The sequence below is a fragment of the Stigmatopora argus genome, chromosome 5, assembly GCF_051989625.1.
Source record: "Stigmatopora argus isolate UIUO_Sarg chromosome 5, RoL_Sarg_1.0, whole genome shotgun sequence".
Lineage (NCBI taxonomy): Eukaryota > Metazoa > Chordata > Actinopteri > Syngnathiformes > Syngnathidae > Stigmatopora > Stigmatopora argus.
The window spans coordinates 2333316-2348098 of NC_135391.1; the positions used below are offsets into that span (position 1 = coordinate 2333316).

Genomic DNA, 14783 nt, shown 5'->3' on the forward strand with positions numbered 1-14783 from the left:
CATATAGAATTTTAAAAAAAGCTCATTTTGGGGAGAGACAATGAAAAATAAATCAATTGTCGCTTTTTCATTCATTGCCTGTCTGGTTATTGATTGAAAAGGTAGACTTGCACCAGTGAACTAATGAAAGGCAATGCAATAATTTGTCATTTTTAAAAAAACGAATCTTAAATGAATGAAACAATGATAAATGAATCAAGTGTCACATTTCAATCGATCATTACTGGAAAGGTAAAAAAACATCTCTTCCAAAAATGTGAAACTATCTTAAATGTAGACAAAAAATGAATCTTAAATTAATGAAACACAATGATAAATGAATCAAGTGTAACATTCCAATCGATCATCACTGGAAAGGTAAAAAACATCTCTCCCAAAAATGTGAAACTATTTTAAATGTAGACAACCCCCCACTACTACCACAACCACACATTCACACAACTAAAAATCAACAGTAAAGGTTAAAGCACTTTATGGAACCAAGTGTGGCATTGGTCGAACATTTCTTGGGCCTCAGCGGTCGCTTGCTTTTATGCCATCCTTTGGGCACCGTCAATACCGCAATAACATCATCTCGATTTCATGTGGGCCGGACCATTTTAGATATAATATTTAGATTTTTTTTTTATTGGATTATAAGAACTTTTTTTCTTAGTAAGGGAAAACATCTAATGATCATTTGTTTTTCATTTCGAATGGAAACACATTTTTTTTAAATTATATTCAATATTCAAGTGGAAAACCGAAAATATTTTTATGTATTTATTTTTAGATTTTACAAAATGTTTTTTGACCTAAAAGCACCGAAAGAAAAAATGGATAAAAAATTGCAATTATTGATTTAAAAAGGGGAAAATCAGGAAATATAATATACATCTATAATCTTCATTTGAACTTGATCCTAAAACAGAAAGTTGGCACTCATGATTTACTTACTTGGGCCGCACAAAATGATGCAGCGGGCGAGATTTGGCCCCGGGCCGCCACTTTGACACCTCTGTTGTAACTTAACACTTGCCCTTGGCATCTTCTCATTTCATCTCAGAAATGAACCTAAAATGGCCTTTTCAAACCAAAATACCAGACTTGTGTTTTTGGCGTGGCCTCCTGAGACATTTTTTTTTCAGGTTTCCTCACGAAAGTCAGGTTTCCTTGAATTCACGTTGCCAGGTGACACCGCAGCTTCCCAGCACGCCAAATTGGACACGCTCGCAACCCCACAAAAATAATTTGTGGATCCAAAGTGTGTCAGCAGCTTTTTACTTTGGCGCGAGTCTAAATGAAAAAGCTCAACATAAGCTGCCCGGCTTCGTATTCCCTGGGTTTCTCCGGATTGTGGTTATCGCCGCCTCCTTACTCCTCGTGTAAACCCGATTGGAGCCTGGAACCCCGTCACTAGTTTTCCCAGGGTGCTCCTGCCGAGTAGCTGCTTGTGACGATTCAGAAAAAGCAAGAAAATGTGATTAGCGGCTTAAAGGGAACATAGAATGGAAGAGATGGGTGACAATGTTTGATTTCACTTAACCAGTTCCTCTCCATTATTTCCAATCAATGTAGGACACTGCGTAGATGAACGTCCTATGACCTGATCACATTTTTGGTTGTCAAGACTACAATGTTAAATTTTGTGCTACAATGATGTGGACAGCATTTTTCTCAGAAACTACAAAGATAATTCTTTGTTTTTACTCAAATTTGAAGCCTAATTATAGCCTAAATATCAAAGAGAAAATAAAAATGCATGGCCTTGCAAGAGTTTAGGTCTTAGGAGGTTCATGTTTTTTCAATGCTGTAAATTCAAATGTCTATTTATTTTACAATATCCCTCAGGTACCTCAGGATTATTTTGTCATTAGTCACCCTTAACTCATTTATAGCCATTGACAGAAACATCAAATCCATTTAAACCAGAAAGACTGGCATTGTTTCACTGACATTGTCCAATCTAATTTGACATGGGGGTTGGCAGTGATGCTTAAAATACATTTTTTTATAAAACCCGATTTATTTATTTTTATCATAGCGGACGGATTTCAAGTTGGTCATTGCATCCTTTGAATTTTCTGAAAGCTGAATTTTCTGAATATTGAATTGTCTGAAAATTGAATTGTCTGGAAATTGAATTGTCTGGAAATTGAATTGTCTGGAAATTGAATTATCTGGAAATTGAATTGTCTAGAAATTGAATTGTCTGGAAATTGAATTGTCTGGAAATTGGATTGTCTGGAAATTGGATTGTCTGAAAATTTAATTGTCCGAAAATAGAATTTTCTGAAAATTGAATTTCCCAAAAGTTGAATTTTCCGAAAGTTGAATTTTCTGAAAGTTGAATTTTCTGAAAGTTGAATTTTCTGAAAGTTGAATTTTCTGAAAATTGACTTTTCAGAAAATTGAATTTTCTTGGAGAAAAAAAGTTTGGACACCCCTGGCCTAGTGTTTTGATTGACAGCAGCCCGAAACAATATCTTACTCTAAACACATGCGACCACTGGATCCAAGCCAATGTTGGGACCAAATCTGATGCGCCAAAATAGCCTAATTGGGCCCTGATAGCAACATCAGTAATTTATTCATCATTTTTTTTTCTACTGGTGTAGGCTTCTACTCTGCATTAAAATCAATAATGTTAAATGAAGTCCACCTGGGATTTTTCCCTCTATTTAGCGGTATCTATCAGTATGAAACTATAAAAGTTCTTTCCATTTTACTTCTCTGCATAAGAAGCACCCACAAACCCTGCCCACAATCAACCTTAACATTTCCCCCTTCACAAGTAGAAACAGCAACCCCTTCTCCATCTTATGTAAACTTTGTGGGTATTTCCGCCCGTCTCCTGCAAGGGCACCTGCCCCGGGAAGGTATTCTGCGGGAATCCCGGGGTAATCCAGCTTTACCTTATCTGCTCTCACTGAGCATGTGCATTCATTTGTATTTTTTTTATTTTTTTCGTAGCACGGCCGAGGGCTGATAAGGAGCAACAGTGCTGCGTGTGCACTTCTTTGCAGTTAAGATAGCACACAGTGTGCGCTTGTGTGTGTGTGTGCATCACGCAGGTCATTAAAAGCAGCAGTGTTGTTCATTAAAGACCCCCCGCCACCCCTCAATGACGCACCCCCCCGCTCCCCTCCCAACAAGGCTTTGATGAGACTTAATGTTCCATTAGGCGTGTATCACTTGGATGCTGCATAATATGGATGCTCATTAGTGCTCAATGAGGACATGTTACTGAAATCCGTTTGTTTTTCCCCAAAGATATGAGACAAAAAAATATTACCTATAAATATGGGCCGAACTTATTGGTCGCCATTGACGTCAGAGGTCTAAACATTCCAGATCGGATATCGCTATTAATAGCGGCAAGTTATTGACGTGTTTCAATCAAATCATTTAAGTTGCTTGTCTTTTGAAAATGTCAAAGTATATTTCTTGCGTGCTTCCATTAAGAAGTACAACACAGTACATATTTTGTCAATATTTCAGAGTTAGCACACCTGGTGTTCCAAAGCCAAAACAACAGATGTTTGTTTTAGACGCTCGCCCTCAAACCGGGGCCATGTGGCACCCCGCTAAATTCCGCCTCTATTTTCTCGCATATAACCCAAATTTGTCGCTAAAAACAATAATGACTGAATCAAGGGTACGGCTTATATGCGCATAAATTAGACTTGACATGCACAAAACGCCATAACGCAAGACAATGGGGCTGGTTTATTTATTATATTATTATATATATCATTTATTTCAAAATAGAGAAAAGATAAACAGATAAAACGCTAAATGAAATTTATTTTGACATCTATGAATTTTCATTTATTAGACAGCAAAAAAAATGAAGCGACAAATCCAAAATGGCACCCGTAAACATCCAGCGAAATGACTTTGATATCCAACTCCATCAAGATCAGCCAATGAGTCAACTTCAATTATATTTGTGAGGATGATCGCAGCTATTCAATGAACTCTCCGCCGCAAATGGAAAAAGAAAACATTATTCACCCTCGTCTCCCAGTAATGAGCGCCGTCTTCTGCCGGTACGTGAGTTGATGCAAAGCGCGAACCAGAATATTTAAATTTCGGTTGGGAGCTTGAGCGTAATGATGGCGGCCTCCATTTGCGGTCTGAATTGTAAAAACCTTTTTACGTAGCCGGGAGCGCTAAACGGACAGCCTGTCCAAAATGAACTTGAAATGAAGTAACTGTCAGGAGCAGCTCGTTTTTCCCCCCTGGCTTGCCGTTAGGCTAGAGCAGCTGCGAGTGATTCTTGATTACTTCCTGATGTGGGTATTTAAGCACCACGGAAGTGGTAGTCATTGTCGGATTGTACTGCGTGATACTGCATACATCGCTGCAAAGGTACTGTTCTCCATGCTGCAGTTTTGTTTCGTTTTGGGATTTGCAAGTCCTTGTTATTTTATAAGGCGTTTTCAGTCATTAAAGTTACTATTAAGTTCTATTATTGTCTGAGCTGCCCGTTCACTGGCAGCGGTCGGGCGAGATTATTATTGACGGGCTGCCTGCCGAGCGAATCAATCCAGGGCATTTAAGCGCCACTGCCATGCTATAGTTTAGGGTAAAAAAAACTCCAGAGACAAGTCCGTTAAATGTGTGTTTTATAAGACTGCGACTTGTTCGGAAAAAACAGCTTTACACTCCAAAGATTGGATGCACATTTCACTTGGAGAAAAATGCAATGTTAAAATGCATTACCATATTTTCTCGCATTTCCACCATATTTGTCGCCCAAAAAAATGATAACTGAATCGAGGGTGCGGCTTATATGCGCACAAATGAGGCTTGACATGCACGAAAGTGTAAGCTGACAAAGACGAAACGCCATAACGCAAGACAATGCGACCGTTACGGTCATTTATTTCAAAATAGAGAAAAGATAAACTGATAAAATGCTAAACAACATTTTGATGTATATGAATGACATTCAAGAACAAAACCTATCTTGCATAAAACGTGAAAAAAAACTCAATTACTTGAGCCTGCCATTGCTCACTCAGGGCGCCGCCATCTTACCTAGACCGCTACGTACACACTTCCTGGTTGCACTGCTCACGTGACTTCCTTTTGGAATTTGTCTACGTGCGGGCAACGCCTTTAAGAAATGTGCAATCCAACAATCGATTCATACCGTGTCTCAGAAATACCACATTTGATGATTTTTCTTAAGATTTTCCCTTCAAAGCAACACATTTGTACTCCCTATTAAAACCATGAATATGGAGGTGAAAATTGTGAATCAGGGGGCGGCTTATACGAGAGAAATTGTCAAATTCAACGATTTTAAGGCATTTTTTAGGGGTGCGGCTTATATGTGGAGGCGGCTAATATGCGAGAACATATGGAAGGTAAGTTTTATAGGGCTGTAACTTGCTCATTGAAAAAAAAAAACAGCTTTACACTCCAAAGATTGCAAGCGCATTTCATTGGAAGGAAAATGCAACGTTAAAATACATTATATATTACAACAATACATTATGCCAGGGGTCAGGAACCTTTTTGACGAAGAGAGCCACAAACAATTCATATTTTCCAATGTTATTCCTTGTGAGCCATACTATGAATTTAAAAGTCAAAATACATACATGTAAACAAGTGCCTTTTCATTTTTTTTTTGTAATTTCACCACTTTTAAAGTGAAAAAAAAAGAATATTTTTTAAAAGACTCTTATACTGTTGCTAATCAATGAGAGGATGCATTCCAGAAGAGTCTACTGCAAAAAAAATGAAGATTAAAGCAGTTCTAGATGTAATATCTCAGTTCTGTCACCAGCAATTTCCATATTTTAGCTCACAGGTTAGCAAAGAGCCAGATGCACCCATCAAAAGAGCCACATGTGGCTCCCGAGCCATAGGTTCCCTACCCCTGCATTATGCAAATAACGTCAACCTATAATATGTCCACTTGATTTGTTTTGAAAGTTGCGAATCCATTTGAACTTGAAATTTGGAAGGACCAAACCAGCAAATAATCAGATTCACTTGTTCTTTAGAACTAGCACTGTAAAAACAAATGTAAAAAAAATATTACCTTTTGACTCGTTTTTCTGAGGCTAAAGGTGGACCCGCTCATGTCAATCTGAAATATGACATAAGCTCACGTCAATCCAGAGCGGTGATTGCAAGATGTATTTTGGGGATGATGAGATTTCGATCGCCTGCTTGTCCTTCACGTGCTCAAAGCGGCCTGGAAAATCCCGGCGTCTATCAGGCGACTTAATTAAAATTCCGCGCCACGCTGCAGCTCAGGTTCGCCGCCCGAAGGGAAATTCTCTCCTTCTCGTGTCACAACAACCAAGCGCCACTTTTGATGGGGACAAGAATGACAACAATAAGAAAGATTTTACTCCGACAAGATTGAAGCCGTTTTCTCCCGAGAATCGTTTGGAAGGAATCAACCCTGACTATTTTATTTAAAAAATCATCACTCACGTAATCTTGCTCTATTCTGAGAAGATTATAACTTTGCGGCTGACATTTTTGGTTGCAATTTTAATACAAAACTAATCATTATTTTTAACGGTTTTATTTATCAAACTGTTATTTTAAAAAGATCCCAATTTTAGTCAGAAAAAAATGTTAAACAATTTTTTACTGGCTTTTGAGATTTTTTTTCTCTCCAACTTTACTGTCGGAATCTTGTTTTTTCCATTAAAAATTCTATTTTATTGCAAAAATATGACAATTTTATTCAGGACATTGCTGTATAACCTTATTCTTGGAAGTCTTTACGTTTTTGAAAGGATTTTTACAGACTTATATCTCAGAATTTTTCTATATTGTTCCATCAAAAATTCCGCTTTATGGCAAAAAGATCACGTTATTCTGGACAAAATCTAACCTTATTTTTTGGAAGATTTCAAATGATTTATTTTCATTTGAAATAGTCGTTCCCTATTCTTGCTACATTCATACCCTGGAAGATGTAATTTCATTTTCGGCAATCATTGCGACCGCAAAAAGAAAAAAGAACCCTTATTTTATTATCGGATGATTGAATTTTTTTCTGGAAAAAGTTCATTCATTATCTGCAAATAAAAATAAATTTCTTTCACTTGGTACACATACACATAATCAATCACTGAAGTAGAATTATTGTTGGAGAAGCAAGAAACGATAGTAATGTCGTTAGTGTCGCACATTGCCTGGAACAGCTGGCGTTGGACACGCACACACACATTTATAGCTTCTTCCATTTGATTTCATCATATGGCATGTGAAACATTAGCAGCTAGCTTGGCCGTGAAAAGGCGCACGACAAAGAACACACACACGCACTAATAAAATTCCGATTGTCGCTGCCGACGTGAGAAAAAGACTTGCTGTTTTTTTATTTTGAAGGAAGTGGCAATGTCATTTTGTTTTCCGAATTCAGCAATTCTCAAGTGGATAATCAACATTTTCTATGATCCTTTTAACCTTTTACTCACTGGCAAAGTATATTTTATTTCAATACAAAACAATACAATATTTCAACTTTCAAATGAGTGTAAGGTCATCTTGCAAAACTACATTAGTTGAATAAATGATTTCACATTCATTTATCCAAATTGCTTTGGAAAATTTCTTCCTAAAAAGCCTCGAAGCAAGTTGGCCGTAAGTCATTTAGGCTTTATTTATTTTAAGACATTAATAAATCATTTCCTTATAATGTTCTCTCATTTTTGTGTCTTTCCTCACATCTTTCAGACAAAATTGGGACACTGACCAATTTCAAATGCTTTAGTTGGTAGTTGTGTGAGGACCGTGGAACGAATGAAAGAATTTACATATAAAGTACACCTCTACTTACGAAAAAAAGTTCAGAGTCTGCCTTTCGCCCAAAGACAGCTGGATTAGGTTCCGGAAAACCCCACCCCTCTCGAGGATGGGTGGTATGGAAGATGAAAAAAATTCTAGAACCAATTAATTTCGTAAGTAGAGGTACGACTATACACTTAAATGTCAACATTTTACGATTTAAATCTTGTAATAGTACTATGATGTATTGTTCGTCCTATTTCAATTTTAATCTCACGCTAGTTCGATTTTTATCTCGTAACATTAAGATCTTTCTCTCGCAATATTACAATTTATGAATCCTTGTAAATTCTTACGGCACAATGGACCACCGCTCACGGCGCACCAATGTGATAATACTGATATTGTGGATAGAGCTTAGGGTGTACAGTCATTTAATTGTAACAAAAATGATTTTTATTCCATCATTTCTATAGTCGTGGATCCGTGTGAATCATGATAATTCATTTTTGAACACACTGAAAAGATTCAATCATTGAATTAGTGTATAATAGACTTGAGGATAGGTCGCAATTTTACATTGATAATATGCTCCTCCCCCTTCCCCAAATCACGTACGCGTAATGTACATTTTCTCGACGCTTAAATGAGTCACATTACGCCGTTTAGTCTTGGTGTTTGACGACAGGCGGCGAGGAAGCCAGAAAGGAAACGCGGAGGCAGAATATTTTCCCAAAAAATAACACGGCGTAACGGCGCCTCGCTAAGCTAAAAATAGAGATTACAAGCGGGAGAACTTCCAGACCTGACGGCGTTTGGAGCTTCTTTCTACAGAGGCGGAGCGCGCGTGTAATTGTATGTGCATGTGTGGCATCTTGACGTTTGCGGGGTTTGCGGGGCTAGCGTCTCGCAGCGCCGCGGCGCGCCGCTTACGTAACGGCGAATGACATCAAAGTCAATCCTCTTGGCCTACTTGGGAGTTTTGCGACATCCCTGACGATCACGGAGACAAGTGCGTCAAGACAAACGGGCTGACACTTTGTGGCGTTTAGAAAGGGGTACAGGAAGTCAGACATCTTGGTTCATGGTGACCATTTTGGGGCTACTGGCCCAATAAGATGTTGAATTGAGCAACGTAAAGTATTAAAAAGTTACGAAACACTGCTCTCAAGGATATAGGAAGTCTGTTATCTTTCTTCAAGGAATTCTAATAATAATAATCGGACATAGGCTTTGTCATCATCATTGACTCGACAAAAGCCTAATTGTCATCATACGCAGAATATGAAATTTTTCGTTGATTTTGGTGAAAAATGACGAACTTTTAGATGTATGGGCTTATTAAGAACTAAAAACAAAAGAGTATCTACTTTAGTGGAATTATCTTATACATTGATGTTTTAACTTTGAAACACTCAAAAGAAGCTGGAGATATTTTTTTAATAAATTCCTTAGATAGAATAATAATCATAATCTTATTATTCTATCTAAGGAATTTATTTAAAAAATATCTCCAACTTCTTTGTTCTAAAATTTGTTCCAAAATATGAAATTTTTCGTTGATTTTGGTGAAAAATGACGAACTTTTAGATGTATGGGCTTATTAAGAACTAAAAACAAAAGAGTATCTACTTTAGTGGAATTATCTTATACATTGATGTTTTAACTTTGAAACACTCAAAAGAAGCTGGAGATATTTTTTTAATAAATTCCTTAGATAGAATAATAATCATAATCTTATTATTCTATCTAAGGAATTTATTTAAAAAATATCTCCAACTTCTTTGTTCTAAAATTTGTTCCAAAATATGAAATTTTTCGTTGATTTTGGTGAAAAATGACGAACTTTTAGATGTATGGGCTTATTAAGAACTAAAAACCAGAGTATCTACTAAAGTGGAATTATCTTATACATTCATGTTTTGACTTTGAAACACTCAAAGGAAGCTGGAGATATTTTTTTAATAAATTCCTTGGCAAGAATGATAATAAGATTATTATTATTATTATTATTCTATCTAAGGAATTTATTAAAAATATCTCCTGCTTCTTTTGAGTGTTTCAAAGTTAAAACATCAATGTATAAGATAATTCCACTTTAATAGATACTCTTTTGTTTTTTGTTCTTAATAAGCCCATACATCTGAAAGTTCGTCATTTTTCACGAAAATCAACGAAAAATTTCATATTTTTGGAACAATTTCCATTATTAAATTAAGTACATTTCTGACATGTATTCCCCTTTAAATGAAGATTTCTTGCAGTTCATCTTATTTTCATCTTAATTAAAGTCGATTTTTCTTATTTCAAGAATTTAAAGCTAGTAAAATTTACTTCTAGCAACTGCAGATAATGTCACGTATTTCTGCCAGAATTACACCGAAAAGGCAAATTTAATTTTTTTTGTTATTGCAGTGCGGTGCCTTGACAGATGGCTGAACCTGAATGGCTAATAATTTTATTTATGGCAGCCATGTTGGCTGCTTCATTACAAAGCGCAAAATGTGAATGGTGCTCAAGTCAGAAGCTTGACGACGCTAGCCGCGATGAATGCTTTTTTCCAACTTTTAATGGTCGCAAAGGTCTACTTGTTAAACGTTATAGCACCAACTGTTGCCTTGGCATGCAAAATTCAGCCTGTAAATGTGTTTTGGGGCAAAGAAATCCCATTTAAGAGACAAATGTGCTTTTAAAAAAGACCAGCTTATTGCTTTGCGCTTCTTCTGCCGAAATGAATGCGCTTGTTTTCCTCCAGCCGGAAAATGTCGCATGGTGGCGGCTCGTGTGCCGTTACGTTAGAAGTGGGTCAGTTTCGCGGGTTAAGATGGATGAGCAGAGAATTAGGCGCACTCGCAATATAATGAATACCGGCAGGACTTCCCCTGCGTTATTTTAAGCATCTCCAAACAAAATATGTGCAATGAGTCATTTACATATATCTGTAAACAGACGTCACACACAAGTCAAGTAAATGCCGGAAAATTGAATCTGTGTTTTAACGCATAAATGAAAAGCTGTTACCGTATTTTCTCACATATACGGCGTATTTGTCACTCAAAAAAATGATGACTGAATCAAGGGTACGGCTTATATGCGCATAAATTAGACTTGACATGCACAAAACTGCAAGGTGACAAAGGCGAAACGCCATAACGCAAGACAATGCGGCCGATACTGTCATTTATTTCAAAATAGTGAAAAGATGAACAGGTAAAACGCAATACAAAATTTATTTTGACGTCTATGAATGAAATTCAAGAAAATAAATAACCGTATCTTGCATAAAATGTGAAAAAAACTCACTTGTGCCTGCCATTGCTCGCTCAGGGCGCCGCCATCTTACCTAGGGATGACAAACTAGACCGCTACGAACACACTTCCTGGTTGTATTGCTCACATGACTTCCTTTTTGAATTTGTCTACGTGCAGGCAACACTTTAGAAATGTCCAATCCAGCAATCGCTTATACAGAATCTTAGAAATACCATGTGCAATGATTTTTCTTAAGAATTTCCTTTCAAAGTAACACATTTGTATTCCCTATTAAAACCATGAATATGGAAATGAAAATTATGAATCAGGGGCGTCTTATACGAGACAAATCGTAAAATTCAACGATTTTAAGGCGATTTTAAGGGTGCGGCTTATACGCAGATGCGACTAATATGCGAGAAAATACGGTAGTTGTCGGCTAGCATTAACAGAAACTGGCGTCCAATCCATTTAAACTGGGAGGGCTCCTCCCATTTGTACTCCCTATTAAAACCATGAATATGGAAATGAAAATTATGAATCAGGGGCGTCTTATACGAGACAAATCGTAAAATTCAACGATTTTAAGGGTGCGGCTTATACGCAGATGCGACTAATATGCGAGAAAATACGGTAGTTGTCGGCTAGCATTGACAGAAACTGGCATCCAATCTATTTAAACTGGGAGGGCTCCTAGCAGCAATTCAAATAGATATCTCCGTCAAGGCCAGCAAAGGAGTTAGACAAGGGCAAGCATTTTCTAAAAAAATCCAAGGATGCAAGGGCCAACTCGAAATCCGTCGTGTTAAACAGAGAATGTTAATCGGATAAAAAACTAGAAACGTAATTTTAGGGACAAGGAATGAAGTCTACAGTGTGTGCCTATTTGAACTCATTTATTTTTTTCCCTCGCCTTTGCATTTAACCGCGGGAACACAGTGAAATGGCGTCCCGCTTAATAAGCCTGCGCCGATTCCTTTTTTTAGCCGGTGTTAAGCACGCTAACACACTGGCGGGCCACAGACGTGAGCGTGAATAAAGCGCCGATGATGACCAATGACCCGCTGCATGTCACAGCGGATGAAAAAAGGAGAATCATCAGAGAGGAGGAAAAAAGATGGACTTAGCATAGTAACAAAATGGAGGAAAACTTAAGTCTGTTGATATCTATTGAATTGAATTCCATGCTTATATAACCAATAGGGATTGACCGATGCATTTTTTTATATATATACAGTGGTACCTCGACATACGATCTTAATCCGTTCCGGGACTGAGATCGTATGTCGAGCTTTTTGTAACTCGAGCGAACGTTTGCCATTGAAATGAACTAAAAACAAATTAATTCGTTCCAACCCTCTGAAAAAACACCAACAACAAGATAATGGATTGGAAAAAAATGTTTTATTTCTTCTAATTCGCCATCTATTAACAAAGTAACACGTAACTAGTGGTTTAATAGGAATAAAATGTGTTTAATATAACTAAAATTGGGCGGATTTCACAGAGGGGGTGGGTTGGAGTTTCGGGGGACTTTGCACGACAACGCACTTGTAACGGAACAAACAAATTTAAATGAACATGGATTAATATATACAGACACACTCAAACATACGTTTAATGTAACTTTACACAAAACTGAATTCTAATTTGGCTTTAATTGTTTTCACCTTCGTTCTGGGGGTGTTAGCAGTTTGCCACGTCTCCACCCTCACGTTCGCTATCGATGGGCTGTTTGCTGTTGTATTCCCTTCAAAATATTCCCAAAATGATGCACACAAATGTCCTCATAATAGGATAACGGACGTCCACTTGCCAACGAGAAGTAGTCTTGAATAAGCGATCGCGGGAGCTAACAGGCTAAGCAAGGAATAACAGCCTACCCACGTATTGATTGTGGGTAATGAAGTTTTATTCTGAGAAAGGGTGCCATTGGCTATCAGTGTTGTGTGCACGAGTATACTTCATTACCCAGAAAGCCCTCTTTTTGCCCGCGCATGCGGGTTGTGCGTTTCCTGGTCCAAACTAGTCTGAATAAATCGTTCAGTGCTCGTAGATATATGTTATACACAAAAGAGATGCAGCAAAAAAGACAGTGCGCTACAATGATAAACAGCCTCTCACGTCATGGCCACCTGGCTTGGTCGCATCTCGAAATTTTAATCGTATCTAGGGCGAATTATTCGATCGAAATTTTCATCGTACCTTGAGCCTGTCGTAGGTAAAGCTGATCGTAGGTGGAGGTACCACTGTACTTTTGATACATTTTTTCCCCTGTCACTTAAAACAGTTTTGTGTTTACACAGATGTTACGCTGCCAAAAGTTGGCGTATGTGCTTCCTCAGCATGAGCTCAAGCCTCTTCCTTCTTCTCCAATCACCTCTCACCTGTAATGGTAAGTACGCCATCTTTTTTTAACTTTGTAAAGTGTACAAGGACAATGCCAACTTTCTTAAAGTTTTCAATGGTTTATGGGCAACTGAAAGCCGTAGCCGAGGCCAACAAAAAGACAAAAAGAAAACAATAGCCTTCACGCTCCCGCTGACTCCCACAATTCCTTCCCTCATTCCATCTCTCCCTCCCTCTCTCCCTCTCTCGAGTCAGTCAGGCAGTGCTTTTAGAGACAGTGTTTAAAACACAAACACTGCAAACTGCAGAGTAAACGCAATTCGATACAGTATTTTAGTATTATCTACCAAGTATTTTGATGTAAATTTCGACTTAAATGATGAAATCTGACTCACGCGGAAATGCGTATTACGTATGAAGCCAACTCAAGGACTCCCGGTCTTACAAATAGCAAAACAAATATGTATAGCACATGTGTCAAAGTGGCGGCCCAGGGGCCAAATCTGGCCCGCCGCATCATTTTGTGTGGCCCGGGAAATTAAATCATGAGTGTCGACTTTCTGTTTTAGGATCAAATTCAAATGAAGAGTATAGATTTGTATATTAAATTTCATGATTTTCCCCCTTTTAAATCAATAATTGACATTTTTTATACATTTTTTTCTGTGTTTTAGTTCAAAAATCATTTTGTAAAATCTAAAAATAAATATATAAAAATATTTTCGCAAAATTTGCAAATTATTAGATTTGCAATTGGTATGCTTCCACGTAGAGCACATGTGTCAAAGTGGCGGCCCGGGGGCCAAATCTGGCCCACTGCATCATTTTGTGAGGCCCGGGAAATTAAATCATGAGTGGCGACTTTCTGTTTTAGGATCAAATTAAAATGAAGAGTATAGATCTATATTAAATGTCCTGATTTTCCCCCTTTTAAATCAATAATTGTCATTTTTTAATAATTTTTTTAGGGTTTTTAGTTCAAAAATCATTTTGTAAAATCTAAAAATTATATTAAAAAAAAGCTCAAATAAACATTGTTTTAGATCTATAAAAAACGGAATATTCAGGGCTTTTAATCCACTTCTTTTAATCAATTTATTAAAAAAATCTAAATATTATATCTAAAATGGGCCGGCCCATGTGAAATCGAGTTGAAGTTATAGCGGCCCGCGAACCAACCCGAGTCTGACACCCTTGATGCATAGGGTCTGGATAATAGTCCCCTTAACTTGACGCAATTATCGCTCTGCACAACATCATATTATTGCTGTTTGTTTTATTCTTTCCTCTCATGCCCCCTTAGCCCCCTAAAACCGGTCCCCTCAACCCCCCCAGACTTCCACCCGCGAATGTCTGCGCGTTTGGTCGAAAAGAGCTCTGTCGTAAAACCCGCCGAAAAGCCGCGTGGCGTTCATCGGGGAGCGTTACCGGGC

General features: G+C 37.7%; 1 protein-coding gene across 8 annotated transcripts in view; it reads left to right on the top strand.

Annotated features, from left to right (window-relative positions):
• Window positions 1-14783, top strand: part of tmc1 (transmembrane channel-like 1) — a 70266-nt gene that overhangs the window by 18257 nt on the left and 37226 nt on the right. For all 8 annotated transcript variants that reach the window (XR_013300195.1, XM_077599907.1, XM_077599901.1 and 5 more), the window contains exon 4: window positions 13308-13396. The gene's annotated coding sequence lies outside the window, so the exon portion shown is untranslated. The remainder of the gene's footprint in view (window positions 1-13307; window positions 13397-14783) is intronic.